The sequence below is a fragment of the Molothrus aeneus genome, chromosome Z, assembly GCF_037042795.1.
Source record: "Molothrus aeneus isolate 106 chromosome Z, BPBGC_Maene_1.0, whole genome shotgun sequence".
Taxonomy (NCBI): Eukaryota; Metazoa; Chordata; class Aves; order Passeriformes; family Icteridae; genus Molothrus; species Molothrus aeneus.
Window position 1 is genome coordinate 27781297 of NC_089680.1, and position 16629 is coordinate 27797925.

The 16629-nt window shown below is 37.6% G+C and overlaps 1 protein-coding gene across 1 annotated transcript in view; it reads right to left on the reverse strand.

The window, feature by feature from the left end:
- The window catches only part of JAK2 (Janus kinase 2), an 87338-nt gene that overhangs the window by 47252 nt on the left and 23457 nt on the right, over nt 1-16629 (reverse strand). The window lies entirely within an intron of this gene.

Below are 16629 nucleotides of genomic sequence, written 5' to 3' on the forward strand. Positions count from 1 at the left end.
TGGCAAAAAAAATTAACTACTGTTGATCTAGTATATTTAAAATATGACCTATTCTTCTGATGGAGCTAAGCATTTAGAGACAAAATATCAGGGAGACAATAGCATACCTATTTGCAGAACTCTCTGAGTATAATTTTCTGGAGTATATAGATTTGTTCATATTGTAATTCAAAATAATTTCTGTGTTTTTGTAAAGAATGTAAATAATTCTCACCGTTCTATGAAAGGATTTAACATATTCAGAAAACGACTTTTGTAGATAAGTTACTCAGTACCACAAAGGTATTTGTTTGAACAACAAAAGCCCCTATACCAAGTCCCACACATCTTAGAGTGGATGTCTGACACAACAAAGGCTCAATAAAAAAAATGGCCGAACCAATTATCCAAGTAATAAATAGGAATAGGTAACAAAGTCTGAGGTAAGGATGATGTTTTGGAGATGACAACTACTAGCTGTAAGACATGTGATTCTGGTACTGATGAACAGAGTATTTGATTCAATAGAATTATTTTATATTCCTAATACAGATAATATCTTAAGCCATGGCTTCTAAAGGATAAGATTAATCATTCTATACATTGCTGTAACCACAATCACCAGCATGTACAACAGAACATGTCTAAATACAATTCTCTGTTGATGTGTGTATCAGCAATGCACCTGAAAATTATTTTCACCAGCCCCACTGCGCTGCAGTAATTCAATAATTTTAAGTCAACAATCAAGAAAACGGTTAATGAGATCGAAAATCATGACTCACAGAAGACATTTCACTAAAACATGGAGGACATACAAAATTCTCACAATTTAATAATACACATCATTCACAGCCTTCAAAAGATTGGTTTTCAACTTACAGGGTTTCTTTTTGGGGAGGGGGGTGGCAGAAGCATTTGAGGCAACAGGTGGCTCTTGAAGGGAAGCCTCCTGAGCCAGGGTCTTTAGCCATACCACTTCAAATGTATAATTTCAAAGGTTTAAAAATGAGAGCATCCTCTCACTACAGATAAATCCTCAACAGTTAATTACCTTTTTATCACTTGGGAAATCTCTGTACTAAACATGGGAGTGATGAAGCCCTTTAAATAAGCATGTCACAAGACATCCACTTGCTGCAGGAATCCACAGAAAGTCAGAAAAAGCAGGCACGCATGCAGAGGTGGAACATATTGTATCTGCATTAAAAGTACAATATTAAAAAATGTTAATGGCTGTGAACAATACATAATGAATGATTACTGAAGAAATCAAATCTGCTTTTAGATACAGATGAAGTGATCCCCTCCTGTCTTATTTGCCCAAATTCCTACCCTCTTTGCCAAGAACTTAAAATTTAGCCTTTTTTAAATACAAAATTTTTAAAAAAATTAAACCACATTTTTGGTACTGAGACTGCTTCTCAGTTCTAGCAAGAAAGTGGTATAGAAGCTAGATACCTGACTTCAAACATTATCACCAGGTTTTTTTTGCACACAACGTGTTTTTCTTTTCTGTGAATACATCACCAGTTTAAAAAAAAACTGCTGATGGCATTACATGGAGAAAATAGAAACGAAAAGGGAAAGTAATCACAAAAAGAGACATGGTATGTTCACTTCATGTAATAAGCCACAAGAATTAATTCTCTTTGAAAACTGACAACATCCACACATTCCAATTCATGTGGAAGTTAAGATCAACTGTCTTGCAGCAGGAAGGGCAAGGGCACACCCACCCTTTGCTCTCATTGCACAACACTTCTGTGGTTGCAGGAAACTATTTGAAAGTGCTTAAGCACAACAGCAGCTTCCTGCAGCAACGGAAAAATATATATATATTCCCTTTGTGACCCTCCCAACACAGAAAGAGCCTGACAGAGAACCAAAAATCGATTTTAAAACTGAACAAAGGTGAGGGAAATAAAATGGAAGTTTGAAGGGGGCAGAATTCAGAATGGAGAACTCTTCAAATTTTATATTGGATGCCTCTTCAGACAGGTATCCCCCTGAACAGGAGTGAAGACTTCAACACAGCTTCCTCAGTGCCATGTGCTGTGTTGACTGAGTCTATCACGAATATCACACTCCCTTTCTTCCGTCCCCAAAAAAGAACCCATCTCAGTGAGCAGTAAATTCAGCTTCTTTCCCCACAGCAGTCAGACTGGTGGCAATGATTAGCATTTCTCCTCTTGCAATACTAGCTTTAGAGACAGACAGTTTTGCCTTGCTTGGACAGCTGTGTATTTTGTATGCACCTCCTCCAAGCGCTTCAGACCACACAAGGATCTGATGTGTGAAGGCCAGCACAGTCAGCACAAGTTTTTTCCATACCTGTGCTGAAATGCTGGAAGGAGAGAGGAAGGGTTGTTTGGGGGAGAGCTGTCTATCTCTGACCTACTGAGCACACATTCCATGCACACTGATCTGAGAGCACGACCTTCAAACAAAGCAGAGAACAACCACCTGTTCATGCAGGTTTCAGATCAAGGGGCCTTGTGGGTATTCTAATTTATCTTCTATTTTTAAAGTACTGTTCCATGCTCAGAACTGCTAGCATTTAAGTCCCAGTCAGGCTCCTGAATTTAACCAAAACTGCATGAAGATTTATCTATGTTTAACTATGTTGTTTTTCCACAAATCCAGCAGAATAAGGATTGCAACATTTTGAATACCTTTGATAATACTGTAGCTTGTGCTTCACAGGCAAAAAAATCAATGAAGCAGCCTAATAGAAAATCTGTTCTTCACATGATGAACAAAAATAATTGCTTGTTTATAAAGAAGCAGCTTTCAGCTGTGAACAAGAAGCATGGACACTCAGAGATTAAAAACTCCAAGCTCAACAGGTTCATGTGACATATTTCTCTCTTTCTCCCTCACCCCATCTACAGGATCTGCATTAAGGCCTTATAAAACTATTCAGTTCACACACTTTTAGACTAAGTCTCATCTAATAAAAATTACTCCTTTAGAAGCAGACCTGCTGCACTGATCTCACAGTCCACCATCTTGTCAGTGACCTAGCTCCCCTATTTCCTCCTTCCTTCTATTTGTTCAAGTCTACACCATCTTACATTTCTGGTAGCTGCAAGGATGTAAATGCCCAATTCCAAAATGAACTCAAGAGACTAATTAACCTCAGCCAAAAGAAATTACTCCATCATCTCTGATTTGCCACTGTCTGCAAAGAGCACAATACAGCATTTATTATTTCAACAAGTCTTCAGAACTGCTATAAATATGATTAATGTTTGTGCCTGTGTCACCAACTGCTCAGTTTACTAGTGAAAGAAGAAAGATTAAATAGTATTTTCTATTGACAAGCAAGGCCTTGAAGACATAAGCTGTCTCCCAACAGCTCAGTATGTTTACTGCCAGTAAACCAAAGATGACAGTAATGCGCACACTGTCCATCTGCTTATATACATGTCCTTCTTTCAAGGAATTTGAATGAACATCAATAATGAAAGCCTTCCCAAGTAATGGTGGGTAGGTGGTACAGCAGGGTGCATTGCCTGGAATGGGATGAACCAACTTGAACAATGCTCTATTTTGCAAAGCTATCTATAGTGAACTAAAGAGGGTGTCATGCTGCTTTCAGTGTTGGGTTATGCTAAACCGGCTTGACTCATCAACACCAAAGTTTAACATGCTGATAATGAGGTGGAGATGTGGCAGATCTGGTAAAGTGTCCTTATCTAAAAATGCTAAGGTGACACAGTTGTCGATACAGGTAAGTAACATCAATCTCTACTTAATAGTTTTTAGGGGGTTTCTTTGCTAGCTTTAATGGAATTGCTTTAATAAAATTGTTTCGACATAGCACACACTATACTATCCTAATTTAACTTCTATAATGCATAGTAAATAATTCTGATTAAGATCTTCATGTCTAATCATTAATTATAGTAAATAATTCATTTTTATATTATTAGATCTGGTTTGCCTCCCTTAATCCTGTGGGACAAAGCTGTACAAAGGTTCAATGACAACCCTATAATTTCTTAGACCTAAAACTATTAGTTTGGCATTAAGATTGGATCTAGCCACACCAGGCTCCTCTTTGAGAAGGAGTTTAAAAGGCAAGCGCGTCCCTTCTGCACCTCATGACTCAATGGGAACTTTTCTAATAAACTTTGTATGAAGGTCTCACTCTACCTGTGACAGGAGATTAAGACTGCAGCAAAGTATCATAAAAAGTGCTAACAAGTCTTATGTTAGCTGGCAGTGATAGAACATCACAAGGGTATTATGCATCTTGTTCCAAGACGACCAAAATCAAGTTTTTACCTCTAAATCCAAACTTAGACTGAGAAAAAAGTCAGCTTCCCACTTGCCATAATTTTGGCTAGTTTGTTTGATTTACACTTAATATGTATATTTAATATTTAATTACAGTCTTTGCAGTTCAGTTTGAATACACAGACAAATGGAGCACAATTAAACATGCCCATAACAAGTGCTCAGCATGGCTTGTTATGCTATTAAAAGTTTAAAATCTTATGACAATAACAATAGTTTTCATATTCAGCATATATGACATGAGTTATCCTTGCAAATCTGATTTTCTTTGCATGCGCAAGCTTGTTTCAGTGGGCTGCTTTAAAAACAAAAGTATACTAAATTCAAGGAAGCAAATGCATACACTATGATGACAGGCAATAAAGTATTGTATTTTTAAAACATCACCTGTTACAGAAGGACAGCGCTTTTTAATGGACCAACAAAAGGTTACAAAGGCCTTGTTCAGTCCAAGCATGCCACATCAGTGAGAATTTCACCAAAAAAGTCACAGCAACAGATTCATATATTTCCAATACATATTCATAAGAAAATATTCTCCAGACTAACTTTGCCAAAATATTCAACAATACTTTTAAAAATACTAAGCAATCTGGAAAATCTGAGAACTTCTTTCCATTATTTGGATAACACTCATAAATAAAATTAATCTACATTTTAAATGCACCATCTTCTGCATTAAAACTCTGTTGTCTTTTCTCAGGTAATATTTATTCTGACCTTAAAACCAGCTTTCACAAAAATATAAAATATTCTCCTAAAGCATATTCAAAGATGTTTAGTTAACAAGGAGTGCATTTTCAGTTTTCATGGTCATTTTTCTGATATGCTCTGCCTATTGTTCTTCTGCCATGAGGTAAAGCCACACAAGAAAACAACTGCTCCTACAAGTAACAAGCCAAAAATTAAGTAACTCCAAAGGAGTTTTCCTATATTATCAGCTGTATACTAATACCACACAAGAACTTTTCATACACCAAAATTTGAATGCATGTGGTAGCAAGCAAATACATACAGAAGGTGACAGATTAACATATCAATGACAAAACATGCCCCCCAAAAAAAGAAAGGTAGAGAAGCAAAGATAACATTTGCTTACAGTTTTCACTTGGAAAACCACTCCCAGTATCCACAATTCAGTCCATGAACTTGTGTGTAAGAAAAGAATAATGGTCCTGGCCTGATCTGCTTGCATGACACACAGGGACTAAGTGGATAGCTGTTAATATGAGGATTATCACATTTTCATTCTGATTAGAAATTTTTAAATTGTGATTTTTAAGTTCTTCACAAGAGAATGAAGTGATCACTGTACTTATTGAGGAAGAAAACTACCTGGGGCTGCTGTCAGAAAATGAATGAGCACCGTGCTCAGGTAAAAGCTTCAACACCACAGTAACATGCCAAGTAGGTGAGTTACCAGAGAAGTAATCAAATCAAAGACTTGCCCAGAAGAAACAGCTCTGTTTAGATTCCATTAGAACTTTGGAAAAAGTTGGTCCATATCTGCAAAACATTTCAGTTTCACCATGGTGATAAATTTCAGCAAAAGTCTATTTCATCAGAAAATTTCCAAGCAATTCAAATAGTTGCCCAATCATTTGGCACAGATTATGTCCCAAGATAATAGCATCTGAGGGTCCTTAGTCCATTCAGAGCCACCATTATCTGCACATCTTTATATACGCAGAAGACATAGGAAAAGTACCAATAATGGCTCAGGGAGGCCTTTTGCATGAAGCATGTGAAAAATATCACCAATTTACCTTTATTAGCTTACATATCTCCCAAATTCTTTTAAAGTGATGCAATAAAAGATGACAACACCAAAATTAGGACTAAGTGATATTTTCACAAGTATGCTACATCATACTAGATTTTTTTTTGTAAACTGTACTGAAAATTGAGTACTGTTTAATAGCTTAAAACATGGAACAAAAGATTGTTCCAAGTTACTTACTAAAGCACAGGTCTTCCTGAATTGGTTCTTTGATTTCTTTCAGAAAGACATTAAATAGGAATTCCCAATGCCCCTGTGTACATGGGGAAACTAATTCAAAGTAAAAAGCAGGATTGCTTGCTACTGGTCTCATTCTGCCTAGTTGGATTTTGGTTACAAAAAACTATTCTACAGTGAGCAATCAAAGCACCAGTTTCTACACAGGAAAAACTACCAATGTATTATGAAGAAGTTGAGAAATGATAAAAAAAGATTCAATGAAAAAATATTAATGTTAAAAAGTATTCCAACAAACCACCAAAGAAGAAGAAAAAAGTATTTTTCTATTAAAAGTCATTTTTGTTAAAAATACTGTCTTTTACCTTCAACTTACTTTGAAGTTAAAAATACTTCAACAACGTCTAGAGAATATATAAGACAGTTACAACCTCACTCACAAGTTAAAAAATACTGGAAGCACAAACAAAAGCAAAAATTACAACACCAAAGTAGTCTGTGAAATTACTTCATTTTCTTAAATGTTGCAAGATCGAGACAGTCGGGATGTGATGCTGGAAGACACTTTTGAAAAGCTAGCTATTCTTTCCCAGATGCAATTCCTGCTGTCATAATTGAAGAGCCATTTGTGAAAACATGAACCAGCACTTGTCTCTACAGTACTGCAGGGCCAAAGAATAGCATCAACAGTTGCAAAGCAGATGTTGGCTTACAGATGCTGTCAAGAGCCACACAGGCTGGTGCTAAGCTATCACAAGTCATACACATTCCACACTGCAGTCAGTGAGTGCTGAAGAGTGGCACGGCAGGCACCACCTGTGTCACAATGGAAAAGGTTTCAAACCAGTTGCTCTTCTCCCAGCCTTTTGTGGCAGGCAGGGATTTCCCAGGTACATTCTGGTTTTAGCAGCTTAACTGTAGAATAGATAGAACAGAGAACAGCCAAGACCCACCACTTGCTGTGGTCTGGTACTTCTGAAAGATGTCTGACTTTTGACAAAGTTCTTTATCCTCTCCCTCTACAGATGGACTCTGGAGTTCTGAGTCTATAAAAAATATTATCCTCTAAGTAAATATCAACACAACAGTTTAATCAAGCAGAGTTATTTACTGGTAGAAATTAAAAAGTTCTCTTCCTCACAGAAGAAAGATAGTTTCTCACAGCAAACATTTTTGTGAGGAAAACCAGTCATAACTCTTTCCAGTTGCCATTGGCTATTAGTATAAATTACCCTGCTTGCATTTGTTCAGGAAGCTTTTTCCAAGACCTGGATTTTAAAAACTTAAACTCTTTTGGACTTCCTTCTGAATTCTGTCATCTCCATTTTCTTGCACTCTTATCTCACTTCCCCAGTCTGGCAACTTCCCTCCTCAGAGCTTAGTAACACTACAGCCTCTACAGTAACTGTCATATGTGTTTACACTACATGCAGAGCTCAAGAAGGCTGAAGAGCTAGAATTTTCCTGAGAACCAGGAGCAGAAGATTATGTAGTAGGGATAAAGGGCAGTGACATCACGAAGTATCCTCTAGGCAAGTAGGAGGTAAACAGAAAGAGGAAGAGCCATTCTAAAGGCAAATGTCAAAACAATGTTTAAGAACATGCTTTCCCCTTCACGGTTTATTTTGTGGCTTTTCTCTTTCAACACAGATTGCATTTAGTAACATAAAAGAAAAAAGAGACAAAAGAAAAAAAAGAGGGAAATTAATGATCCTGATTCCTGCCCAAGAATCAGAACATCTTAAGAAAAAAATCTGTTACTCAAACCTCAAAGACTGTTTAATGAAATTTGCAGTCACTTAAGTGAGAAATAATTCCATGGAACAGTAACACCAGGTCTCTTCATTCTATCATTCTAGGTGAAATGGTGCCTCCAGTTTCAACTCCAGAATATCCCAACTGAAACTACTACTCTTTGCCAAACTTCTAAATATCTAGCCTTAGAGATTAAAGGTACACTTTTACAGTCTGTCATACACAGTAAAGTACCATGGAGAATATAATAATCATAACCCCAACCAGCTCTTCTGCCTACAAAAAGAAAAACCACAAGAAGATCCACTATGCTCAACATAACACAATGTTATGTTTGTAAAATGTCACTCCTGCTGCTCCCAATTTCACAGATTATTTGCTTCTTTCTCCTCCCAGTTTTCATCATCTGACCAAAGCAAAGGGTAAAGTGGTCTTGGACAAGAAAATTGCAATAGCAGGCTGAGAGACAAAACATGCATTACCTTGATTCCTGTAACATTTTTTTCTGGGAAAAATATGGGAGAAAACAAATCTAGTAAATCTGAGACAGAGACATCAAAAATGTGAAAACATCTGGATGAAGGAACTACTCCTATGCCAGCTACACTATCTGAACAGAATCTGGAAACACGTGCTTCAACAAATTAGCTCTTTGCAGAAATAACTGTCAGCATGTAAACAGGATAACAGTTAAGTCAGAGTGAATCAGCAAACTCTTCCAAACAGCCAAGAGCAATAGATGTCAGTGTCTCCTCTGGACTCTCCAGAAATACTTTCTTCAGCCTACCCTGCTTTTTCAGCTTCATTTAAGAAACTGTACTTCAAAAGGTCAGATCTAATGCAAATTTCATTGTACAAATTCCCTCCTCAAGGTGCGGGAGTTTCTAGGGGATTTTGGTGTCATTGCCCTCCTTCCTCCTTGTCTTTGGAAAAGTGCCTAAAGTCTTGTAAAGGAAACCAAGCTGGCTCTTTACAGCGACACATCAGTTACAGGAACCCAGGACACTAATATTATTTACAGCCCTGCCTTAAAAAACACTCTCCTCCCCAGAAAACCAAGCAAACAAACAAACAAACAAATCCCCCCAAAAATCCAGCCAAAGGAAAAACCAACAAAACAGAACACTCCCCTCCCTGCTCTCCAACTTAGATCCCATACAGTTTCAACAAGGTTTCGACTAGGTACTTTTATGAAAGTAGAGTCAGGGCCTGATCACATAAAATGAGACAACAAAACATAACAAAGACCATCTGAGAGATACAAACAACAATCTGAGATATTCAAGCAACTGCCACAGAAATATTTCAAATAAAATTATTTTTGTAGAAGTTTGATCAAATAGTAAAGTCAAGACTATGTAAATGCATTCACAAGCCTATCAAATAATGATTCAGAGTTCAATCACTGTATCAATATATAAATATTTATATCAATATATTAACATTGCAATTATATAGAAAGATATTATAACATATAAATACTGCAGCTTCTTGTTACTCTTTAGAAGAAGAGCTGAAGTATTTTTGCAAAAGAATACATTCTTTTTTTTAAATCCTATGTTAATGCTTAGTATTGCTGAATAATTTATGACAGCAATGTTGATGCTTTATCTTTACAATTCAGGAAAATGTACTTGCTTGATAGTTTATTTAGTGTTTCCTTAAACACCAATGGCCTGCGAGTTCTCCACTTGTTCCCTATCTGAAATACCAGACAGCTTTTTCAAAGATACTGCACTACTTGCTTTGCCAAGATCATGTTATCTCCATAAACGCAGATTGTCAGAAAAAAATGCTGGCCAGAAAACCCAGGGCTCTGAAAGCAAACAAAGGTTTTTCATAAAATATACCACTAGCAGAGATTCTGCAGAAGTCTAATAGAAGTGACAAGGAGAAAGAAACATTAAGTTAAGACAAGCATATTTTCACAATGTAGCATTTCAAATAGTCTGTGTTCTCTTGAACATTTTAAAAAAAGAACAGACTGGTGCTTCCCCAAACACTGCAGAAAAGTCAAATTATCATCATGTGTATCCAGTATTTACAGAACTCTGTTTTGAGTATGATTAAGCATTCAATTGTGCACTTCACTTTCAAAGAGAAAGAAAATATTCCAAAATAAGAAAAACTGAGAACTTCCTATATTCACATTGACTGTTCCCCAAGCGCTGAAATAAGAATGACACAAACCTTTTTTCATGATTTTTGAAATGATATCCTGAAATACCATAAGAAAATTGCAGAAGACAAGAGCATGAAAATTGTGCCCCAACAGACTAAAAAGATCTAGCAGACTACCTGACAGTCTCAAGAAATAAAAAACATAGTGGAAAAACAAGGAACTCTTTAAATGAGATATACAATACCTTTAGAATAAATACCTATTTAAAAAACATTTTTTTTTCTTTCAGAAACAAGAGTGTCAAACTACTGAAAAAAACAGTTAAGAAAGATGTAGATTCTGTATTTCCTGATTTTAAAACATGAAGAGTAGATGCACTGTTACAAAATAGGTTTTAGATAATCCTATGTTACTGAACTTGATGAAGGGAGGAAGAAAGCCCAAGTGTAACTGACTGGTTTATGATATATAGAAGATTAGACAGGAAGATACAATGTTCTTTTCTGGATTTTAAAATAAGATGTTACAGATTGTGCTATTATCAGTTCCTTTATGACAAGCCATTATAAAATAAAGATTAAGCATTCAAAGCACAACAGTATTAAAAAACTGGTCACTTGTTGAAAAAATGTTAACATTGCAAAATTCCCACTAAACAATTATTTAACTCCCACTAAAATTCTTTCTGATGACAGAAAACTAGAAAAAAAATCCTGAAAACACTCAGATCTCTCAGTACCTAAGTTAAACTCCAACACAAGTTTTGCCTCTGAGCCCTGAAGGCTTTCACCCACCTTTCAATGTCCTTAGCATTGTGGGAACTCACCCAAATTTTCTGCAGATGTATGCACTCAGTAACATGAACCAGGCACCTCAGCTCTCCCTGCAAGTCCCCACTCCAACTCAGCAATCATACTGTTCTAATCATGTCTAAAAGCATTTTTTTCCAACCCACTCATGGATAGGAAATTTGAATCTACCAAGGTGATCTGTTCAAAATCTAAGATATTCCATTCTCTAAATTACATAACAACTCTTTCCTAGATTATCTCAGACTTACAAGCCACTTAAGTTTTTTACAGAACTTTTCAGCATATTTGGCATAGTTATTTGCAGCTTCACTTCAGCTGTGATGAAATAAAAATTTCATATCTCTCCCCAGGTTTTGGAACGAGCTGTTGCACAGAAGTGTGGACCCCAAGAACCACTTCCAAAAGTAAAGCAGAACAACTAATGCAAAGTCGACAAAAGCAAGCTGTGACCATGATGCAATGAAAAATCCAGCTAGTCCCCCCAAAAATGTCTGTAAACAATACTGCAGACTCTTTGACACTACTCCATTGAATGCAATGATTAGATAAGCTGGAGCTAAGTCTAGAATACAATACAAAGTGCAACACAGTTTATTACAGCCAAGTTTCTTCATAATTTGCTAATTATAATAAATTCTTACTCAAATACTGAGTAAGAATTGTCTCCATCTGAACTAGTTGCTCTAAGAGGTAAAGATTTGTACATACATTTACAAGACAAATTGCTTGAAGCCCACTGAAATGAACTCAAAGATTAAAACCAACCATGGCCTCTCCTCTCCTTATGCATGCTTTGAGCTCCCAAAGATATTCCTAAACAAACTACAAATCACTATAAATACTAGTAGTTCTTAGATTTGCTAAATATAATTCCAATTAGCAAACAAAAGCCAATTAAAAATCCTAGGCAGGAATTAATAATGTCTGAGCAGACCACTTCTGACCAGGCATTCCAGCACCTATAAAAGGACATCCCTCTCCCCTCTATGGCCCTTTAGAGTTTGTCATGTCTACCAGTAACCAGGCTTTTAAATACTTTTTTTTCCTTAACTGGGACTTAGTAAGGACTTCGACTACTAGTAAGTACAATAAAAAGTCCACCCATATCTGGGCCCAAACCACACATAAAAATATTTGTCCGCCAATCCACCAAATAATAAGTGAATTAAGTTTCAAGTCATTAAAGTAAATACAGATACAGGGCACTAAATCCCTTTGACTGGCACACAGACAAAAAGAAAATATAAAAAAAAACCCAGCCAAATGACAGAAGAAGTCAGCCCGAGGCCTTCATTTTTTAGATCACTGAGAGCACTCTTCAGTATCAAATTTGGTTAAAAACAAACCCCTACAATGTGGCTTTGCCACAAAAGAGAACATACTTCTGTCAGGGACAAAGGTAGCATCAGTGTCACCAGAACACTTCCCCTATTCTAGGTGATCTCTATATATGTGAACAAGTTTGTAACAACACATAATAATCCTAATATTTTCAGTTTCCACTGGAGTTCAATACTAGGATGCTTTACATAAAACACTGTCACTTCTCTTACTTTCTGAATCTAATACAAAGGTCTAAATAATTTCTATAGGTTCACACTGTTAACCACTGGTAAACCAGATATAAACAAAATTCTTTGATTCATGAAATATTTAAGAGAAAAAATTTCATTGCAAAGGAAGCTTTATCTCATCATTCTTTTCATATAAGGTAAATAGTTGAAAAATCTCCAAATTGCTTGAATACTGAAAAAAAAAATCCATTTTAAATTTCAACTCTTACTGTAACTTTTCCCACACTGTTCCTCATGTTTCATCTTTCAGTTTTAGTATACAGAGGAAACCTCAGGCAGAGGAAAGAGAAAAGCTCTTCTGAACACAGAGTTCAACACAAAGGGCATGAATAAGGAAGAAACCAAGGAAAAGAAAAAGCACTGAGGGAAAGACATAGATGCAATATATCAACATATGTAACACCTCTCAAAGTAACTAAACACAGTGACTCTGCACAGTACTTATTAACTCTGTTTTCAATTACTCTTTAGAGTTCAGAAAAGATATATAAGTAGGTAACAAACGTGACACTACTGTGAACAACTCTATCAAAAGCTGTAGGTGTATTGTTCAGTACCTCATAGGTGAGCAAGATATTCCTCATGCCTACAACAGAAACAAAATGCTTAGTCACTGTGGTCCTGCTCCACTCTAAATGTCATTACTATGCAGGACGTAATGCCCTCTACATTATTTCAAAGCAGTAAAACAAACTCACAAAAACACGCTCTTGTTATTCTTCCATCTGCACTAAGAAATGGTAAGTTTTCATTCACCAGATGCATCCCCCTTCCACCTCCCTGAAAACTGACAAAGATCACCACTGAACACTTGGCCTAACTACAGGCACAAGCAGCATATGTCACCACAACCACATCTCAGGATAGTTGTAGGCTGGGATGGATTCTGCCTGTCACTTCAGACAGGCAGTCAGAATCACAAGAAAGGTCTGGCGGGTTGACCTTGGCTGGAGGCCAGGTGCCCACTAAGCCACACTACCACTCCACTTTTCAGCTGGACAGGAGAGAAAAAAGATGGAAAACAACTCAGAGGTTGAGATAAGGCAGTTTAGTAAAGCAAAGCAAAAGTTCATGCATGCATAAGCAAAGACAAAAAACCCTTATTCTCCACTTCCCATCAGCAAGCAATGTGCAGCCACTGGGCATGAAGCAGGGCTGCAGCACATGTCACAGTTGCTCTGGACGGCAAACACTGTAAATAACCGGTGCCCTTCTCCTCCTCCTTTACGTAGCTTTTCCATCTGAGCTGACGCCATATGGTATGGAATATCCCTTTGGTCAGTTTGGGTCAGCTGTCCTGGTTATGTCCTCTGCCAAGATTTTGCCCAGCCCCAAGCTGCTGGTGGGAGGGTGGAATGATGGAGAGACAGAGCTGGTGCTGTGCAGAGCTGACAGCAGCAGCCAAAACTCTGGTGTGTCACCAACACATTTGTAGCTACCAATGCAAAGCACAGCAGTGTGAGGGCCCCTGTGGGAAAATGAACTCCATCCTAGCCAGACCCAAGACAAAGAAGTGCAGCAGAGGTTATGGTAGTTAAATAACTCTTGTACTTGACAAAGGATTTTAGAAACCTAGAATCTGAAATCAAAATAACATAAGTGGCTCTTGAGCTTCTTTTTACCAGAAGCTTCTGTGGACAGCAAGACAGGGTAATGGAAGGATGCCTTCTCTGATGAAGGATCCTATCTCATCTGATACAGAAACTTCCTAAAACCAAATTATCTCCCTCTCAGACTGTGTCCTGTTAGGCAGTGTAAGCACAGCAGCTGAGTCACACTGAAGATTTTATGGCATTTTATGTGTTGTACACAATCTCCACCAGAAAGAAAAAGAGTGGGCAACAAGTAAAACAAGCAAATCTTTGAGGGAAAAAATGAGAGCGAATTGAGAGAGAAAGGACAATATGACCTGTATTAGAAAATGACACATCAGATCTTCCAGAAAAATCTGAGTACTCCTTACTCTAAAACCTGGATGTTGCTTGAATAGTCTACAAGTTTACTAGGTCAAAAGCACAGATTAATATGCCAAGTAGCCCAAACTTCCCTCAAAAGCAGCTGCTTTTCCTCTTTCCCTATCCTCACTCCCCCTCCCTACTAAGCATTTCTAATAAAGAGAATTTCTCCTCTCCTCTCCTCTCTCACCTACAATTGGGTACAAAACCAGGTTCAAATTTTAGCTGAAATAACCTCAGTCATTTAGCACTTACTCCACTCCCTTTAAAACTAATTAAAAATTAATTTAACTTGTTTAAAACTAATTAAAAGTGCATGATTCAAAGGCAGGCATAACCTTAATACACACATGGTGAAATCAATGCTTGTGCTTAAGCAAATGAGAAAAACTAGAAGGTTGGGCCTGCTTCATCTTGGTAGGCATAGGAAAACAGTAACTATTGAACATGACCAAACATCTGGATGCCATTTGATTCCTAGAAAAATCCAAAAAGAGGCATCCTGTGAAAATTAAGTTCTTCCAGAGCATTATGTTTTAAACTTCAGAAACATAACTGAACACAAATGAAAACTTGGGAAGAAGTTCCAAGTACTCCTGAGAAGAAAGTATCTTCTCATGGATTATTTTCTGGGAGGCAGTGACAGGTACCAGAGGAGGGGGATACTCCATGACCAGAGGAATAAGTAAAAGCATGAGTCTCAGTTCAGGTGGAAGATGAAAACAGTGCACTGAGTCACATGTTGAAAATCAAGAAAAACAAGAAAAGCATAGATATTTCTCCCACTTAATCTTCTACACCTCTACATCATTGTCTTGTACATAAGAGTACTTAGGACTCTTCTATTCCCCTTCTACCTCTGGCAAATATGGTCTCTCCTCATCAGGTCCCAGACTCATCCAACTAAACCAGTGCTATGTCACTCCCCACCAAGGACACTCTTTTTCCAGTTTTTGTTGGTTCTATTGAGTATGCCCTGCATTGCCAATCTAACAAATCAGATACTGCAGAGGATACAGTAAAGAACACTTCCCTTACTAAGGTTAAGAAATTCATTGACTTCTCATTCACATGGTGTCCAAATAACAGCTACACATGAAGAGAAATAAGAAGCATGAATAGTTGAAGTTTAAAATATACCACAGGTGGTTCAGTGCATTCTGTTCCCCTCCTTGCCCCCATTCTCTCCCTCCCCATCTACAGAGAAGGAGGACTGATTATTTTAAGCCTTAGCAAATGTTTCTTCAGTCACTTTCCAAGAAGCATTTACTTATTTTCTCAATGGGCTGGAAAAAGTTGATGGAGGAGAGATCACATTGCTGAGCATCAGGGGTGGTGATTAGGAACTTTAAGCTGAAGATTTTAGTCATTATTCCCTCTTTGAACATGGGAGGGAAACATCAAGAGGTAGCCCATGCCTTTGAGCCCTACAACTGCAGCCTTTGAGCATTAAAACCTATTGCCACCCTCCTATTGCTGACATCTTCAGGCTGGTTTTTTTAATTAAGGTAGAACAAATGAAACCTACAAAAATAATATTTTAAACTGACATAAAATTAAAGGAAGCAGGAGTAAATACCTTAATGGGAAAAAAAAACCAAAACAAAACAACCAAAGACTACAGGAGCTAATCTGGGGAAGAAAATAAAAAGGAGAAGGTTTAAGGAGTCTCAATAGAGCCCTTGAGCAAGATCAAGTTAAAACAAACGTTCAAATCACTGTTTTAATCTTCCCATTGTGGGGTGAGAAAAAACACCAGTAGAAGTGACTGCTTTTTCTTAATGAACGTCAGCCACCACAGCACAAGAGGTCACGGACCAGCTGGAGCAGAACACTTATTGTCCCCTGTACTCGGCACTGGTGAAGCCACACATTCAATCCTGTGGCAGTACTGGCCCCATCATGACAAGGACATCAAGGTGCTGGAGCATGTACAGTGAAGGGCAAAGGAACTGGTGAAGGGTCTGGAGCATAAATTCTTGTGGGGAGCAGCTGAGGGAGCTGAGATTCTTCAGCCTAGGGAAAAGGAGGCTCAGGGGTGACCTTATCACCTCATCAGTCTCTGTCTGTAGCTGCTATGAGAAAGGAGGTTGTTGCAAGGCAGTGTCCCTTCTCCCAAGTAACAGGACAAGGGGAAATGACTCAAGTTGTGCAAAGAGAGGTTCAGGCT